Source organism: Moschus berezovskii, chromosome X, assembly GCF_049115385.1.
Source record: "Moschus berezovskii isolate FMDL1 chromosome X, NW_MosBer_1.0, whole genome shotgun sequence".
Lineage (NCBI taxonomy): Eukaryota > Metazoa > Chordata > Mammalia > Artiodactyla > Moschidae > Moschus > Moschus berezovskii.
Window position 1 is genome coordinate 92,622,085 of NC_142488.1, and position 6,000 is coordinate 92,628,084.

The following is a 6,000-nucleotide window of genomic DNA, read 5'->3' on the forward strand; positions in this document are numbered from 1 at the left end:
CATTTATTCTTTTTTTCTCTTTGTGGTGTTCAAACATTAAGGAGGGTCTTTAAGGTCAGGATGTGTGCGTGTGTGTGTGTCTTGGAGAGGCAGTGTGTTACTTCTGGAAATTTGTGACTATGCTACTTTCCCAACCATAATTTAGGGAACAAATCCAACCAATTATTCCTGTTGTAGAGCTTCCAAGAGGAATCTGTGGAGTGTACATGACCTACATGATATACATTCTCATCCAAGGGGGATACTGAAAGCACAATGATAGTATTCTTTAGTATTTTTTTCATTTTCAAAACCATACATACTTGCTGTAACAAGTCAAGTCATATAGAGATGTGTAAAGGAGAAGTTAATAATCACTTCTCCTCCCATCTCACACCACTGAGATAGTCATTGTTAACAGTCTGGGTTTTATATTTCCATGCTTTCATCTTTGCTCATAAAAATATATGCAAACATAATATATTTTCCTCTATTTTTTAAATGAGAAGGGAAGAGTATACTGTACATATCACTCAGCACCTTGCTTTATTTCACTTAATATTTTATATGCATCAAAGCTTATAGTTATAACTTAACATCTCAAGAGCTTCAGGAAAATACTTAGAGCTTTGACCACATAAAAACTAAAATAAGTCAATGGACCTGGAAAAATGTTTGCAATATATATGACAAACAAATTCTTAACTTCACTAATAGACAAGAAGCTACTGACAATTGATAGAGGAAAAAAATCTCCCTTATGGAAAAATGGGAAAAAGTTCAGGTCAGTTCAGTTCAGTTCAGTCGCTCAGTTGTGTCCGACTCTCTGCGACCCCATGAATCACAGCACGCCAGGCCTCCCTGTCCATCACCAACTCCCGGAGTTCACTCAAACTCATGTCCACAGAGTCGGTGATACCATCCAGCCATCTCATTCTCTGTCGTCCCCTTCTCCTCCCACCCCCAACCTTTCCCAGCATCAGAGGCTTTTCCAGTGAGTCAGCTCATTGCATGAGGTGGCCAAAGTATTGCAGTTTCAGCTTTAGCATCAGTCCTTCCAATGAACACCCAGGATTGATCTCCTTTAGCATGGACTGGTTGGATCTCCTTGCAGTCCAAGGGACTCTCAAGAGTCTTCTCCAGCACCACAGTTCAAAAGCATCAATTCTTCGGCGATCAGCTTTCTTCACAGTCAAACTCTCACATCCATACATGACCACGGGAAAAACCATAGCCTTGACTAGACGGACCTTTGTTGGCAAAGTAATGTCTCTGCTTTTTAATATACTATCTAGGTTGGTCATAACTTTCCTTCCAAGGAGTAAGCGTCTTTTAATTTCATAGCTGCAGTCAGTATCTGCAGTGATTTTGGAGCCCCCAAAAATAAAGTCTGACACTGTTTCCACTGTTTTTCCATCTATTTCTCATGAAGTGATGGGACCAGATGCCATGATCTTTGTTTTCTGAATGTTTAGCTTCAAGCCAACCTTTTCACTCTCCTCTTTCACTTTCATCAAGAGGCTTTTTAGTTCCTCTTCACTTTCTGCCATAAGGGTAGTGTCATCTGCATATCTGAGGTTGTTGATATTTCTCCCAGCAATGTTGATTCCAGCCTGTGCTTCTTCCAGCCCAGCGTTCCTCATGATGTACTCTGCATGTAAGTTAAATAAGCAAGGTGACAATATACAGCCTTGACATACTCCTTTTCCTATTTGGAACCAGTCTGTTGTTCCATATAAAGTTCTGACTATTGCTTCCTGACCTGCATACAGGTTTCTCAAGAGGCAGGTCAGGTGGTCTGGTATTCTCATCTCTTTTAGAATTTTCCACAGTTTATTGTGATCCACACAGTCAAAGGCTTTGGCATAGTCAATAAAGCAGAAATAGATGTTTTTCTGGAACTCTCTTGCTTTCTCCATGATCCAGCGGATGTTGGCAATTTGATCTCTGGTGCCTCTGCCTTTTCTAAAACCTGCTTGAACATCTGGGAGTTCATGGTTTACATATTGCTGAAGCCTGGCTTGGAGAATTTTGAGCATGACTTTACTAGTGTGTGAGATGAGTGCAATTGTGCGGTAGGTTGAGCATTCTTTGGCATTGCCTTTCTTTGGGATTGGAATGAAGACTGATCTTTTCCAGTTAGGAATAGGCAATTCACAGAAGAAGAAATATAAATAACCAATAAATATTTAAAAACTTGCTCAACTTCATAGAAATCAAGAAAATATAAATCTAGAGGAAAAATATATTTCATTAAAATTATGAAACTAAAAAACTTTATTGTGAAAAGAGGGTAACAGTAAAACTATGAATTAGTGGTATATAGAGTAAAGCATTGCCAACATCCCTGGATCATCAAAAAAGCAAGAGAGTTCCAAAAAACATCTATTTCTACTTTATTAACTATGCCAAAGCCTTTGACTGTGTGGATCACAACAAACTCTGGAAAATTCTGAAAGAGATGGGAACACCAGACCACCTTACCTGCCTCCTGAGAAATCTGTATGCAGGTCAAGAAGCAACAGTTAGAACAGGACATGAAACAACAGATTAGTTCCACATTGGGAAAGGAGTACATCAAGGCTGTATATTGTCACCCTGCTTATTTAACTTATTTGCAGAGTACATCAGGCAAAATGACAGGCTGGATGAAGCACAACCTGGAATCAAGATTGCCAGGAGAAATATCAATAGCCTCAGATATGCAGATGACATCACCCTTATGGCAGAAAGTGAAGAGGAACCAAAGAGCCTCTTGATGAAAGTGAAATAGGAGAGTGAAAAAGTTGGCTTAAAACGCAACATTCAGAATACTAAGATCATGGCATCTGGTCCCATCACTGCATGGGAAATAGATGGGGAGACAATGGAAACAGTGAGAGACTTTATTTTGGGGGCTCTAAAATCACTGCAGATGGTGACTGTAGCCATGAAATTTAAAAAGATGCTTGCTCCTTGGAAGAAAAGCTATGACAAATCTAGACAGCATATTAAAATGCAGAGATATTACTTTGTTGACAATGGTCCATCTAGTCAAAGCTGTGTTTTTTCTGGTAATCACGTATGGATGTGAGAGTTGGAATATAAAGAATGCTGAGCACCGAAGAATTGATACTTTTGAACTGTGGTATTGGAGAAGACTCTTGAGAGTCTCTTGTACTGCAAGGAGATTCAACCAGTCAATCCTAAAGGAAGTCAATCCTTAGTATTCACTGGAAGGACTGATCCTGAAGCTGAAACTCCCATACTTTGGCCACCTGATGTGAAGAACTGACTCATTGGAAAAGACCCTGATGCTGGGAAAGATTGAAGGCAGGAGAAGGAGATGACAGAGGATGAGATGTTTGGATGGCATCACTGACTCGATGAAATGAGTTTGAGCAAGCTCTGGGGGTTGGTGATGGACAGGGAAGCCTGGTGTGCTGCAGTCCATGGGGTCACAAAAAGAATAGGACATTACTGAGTGACTGAACTGAAGAGTAAAGCATAATAGTTCCATCTTCACCTTTGCATTCTCACTCTCCAAGAGTTAAGAGTATTTATATTTACGACACAATTCACCATGCTATTACAAACCTAAGCAAGTCCATAACAAAGAATATTCTTTTACATTATTTTTCCTTTTTACATAAGTGACTTAAATATTATTTCAATTTCATGTGTACAACGTAGACATTAGACATTTATATACAATACAAAATGATCACCACAATATCTAATAACTGTCACAAAACAAAGTTATTTCAATATTATTGACTATATTTCCTATGCTGTACATTACATCCCAGAGACTTATTTATTTTATAACTGGAAGTTTGTAGTTATTAATCTTTTCATCTATTTCACCCAACCCCTCAAGGACCATCAGTTTTTCCCTCTATTTCTATGGATCTATTTCTGGTTTATTTTGTTTGTTCATTTGATTTGTTTTTTAGATTCCACATATAAGTGAAGCATTATAGTATTTTCCTTTTCTTACTGACTTATTTAACTTAGCATAACACCCTCTAGTCCTATTCATGTTGTATGCAAATGGCACAATTTCATCCTTTTTATGGCTGAAAAATATTTCACTATATTATATATGTATCCATATGTACAATATATATCAGATATTCTTTATCCTTTCATCTGTTGATTGTCATTTAAGTTGCTTCGATATCTTGACTATTGTAATTAATGCTGAAATGAACATGGGGTGTATATATATATTTTTTTCTAATTAACATTTTCATTTTCTTCTGATAATTGTTCAGAAGGGGAATTGATGGTAGTTATATTTTTAATTTTACAAGGAAACTTCATGCTCTTTTCCATAGTGCTTGCACAGTTTTCATTCTTACCAAGAGTGCTCATGAATTCCCTCGTTCTTAGCAACACTTGTTAGTTTCAGCCTTTTTGATAATAGCCATTCTGACAGGTGTGAGGTAATAGATATCTCATGGTGGTTTTGATTTGCATTTTCCTGGTGATTTGTGATATTCAGCATCTTTTCATGTACCTGGTGGCCAATTGTATGTCTTCTCTGGAAAAATATAGATCTTCTGCCAATTTTCAATCAGATTTTTTTATATTGAGTTGTATGAGTTCTTTGTATGTTTGGAATATTATTACCTTACCAGATAAATGATTTGCAAATACATTCTCCCATGCCATAGCTTGTCTTTAAGTTTTGTTGATTGTTTATTTTGCCATGCAAAGTAGATTCATATAGCCCCATTTTTAGTTTTATATAGCCCCATTTCTTTATTTTTGTTTTTGTTCCCTTTTCTGAGGAGACAGATTCAGAAAATTATTGCTAAGATGGATGTCAGAGTATGTTGCCTATGTTTTATTTATGGAGTTTTTTAAAAAAATATTTATTTTAATTGGAGGCTAATTACTTTACAATATTGTAGTGGTTTTTGCCATATATTGACATGAATCAGCCATGGGTGTATATGTGTCCAGTTTCGGGTCTTATATTTATCTTTAATCCATTTTTTGGGTGCTTTTTCTTTGCTTTCTTGTTTGTTTAGGGAATAAGAAAGTGGCCCCCCTACCCCTGAAAAAGTGGTCCACTTTCATTCTTCTGCATGTAGCTGTCCAATTTTCCTAGCATCATTTATGGAAGAGACTGTCTTTTCCCCACTGTATATTCATAGCCATTTTATAATAAATTAATTGGCCATGTAAGCAAGGTTTGTTTCTGGTCTCTTTATTCTGTTCCACTAATATGTGTATTTAATTTTGTTTTGGTGCCAGTACCATATAGTTTTGATAACTATACCTTTGTAGTAAAGTTTTAAATCAGTCAGTTCAGTTCAGTTCAGTCGTTCAGTCATGTCCGACTCTCCGTGACCCCATAAATCACAGCACGCCAGGCCTCCCTGTCCATCACCAACTCCCGGACTCTCAAACTCATGTTCATCGAGTCGGTGATGCCATCCAGCCATCTCATTCTCTGTCGTCCCCGTCTCCTCCCACCCCCAATCCCTCCCAGCATCAGACTCTTTTCCAGTGAGTCAACTCGTCCCATGAGGTGGCCAAAGTATTAGAGTTTCAGCTTCAGCATCAGTCCTTCCAATGAACACCCCCCCCACCCCATGGCTCTATACAAATTTTAAGATTGTCTGTTCTAGTTCTGTAAAAAATGTCACTGGGATTTTGATAGAGATTTCATTGAATCTTTGGATTGACCATTTTAAACAATATTAATTCTTAAAATCCGTGAGCACAGGGTACAGAAAGAAAGAAAGAAAGAAAGTCAAGTCACTCTGTCGTGTCCGATTCTTTGCAACCCCATGGACTGTAGCCTACCAGGATCCTCCGACCATGGGATTTTCCAGGCAAGAGAACTGGAGTGGGTTACCATTTCCTTCTCCAGGGGATCTTCCTGACCCAGGGATCGAACCTGGGTCTCCTGCATTGCAGGCAGATGCTTTACCGTCTGAGCCACCAGGGAAGGAGCCCCATACAGGATGTATATTTCCATTTATTTGTATCATCTTCTATTCCTTTCATCAGTACCTTATAGTTTCC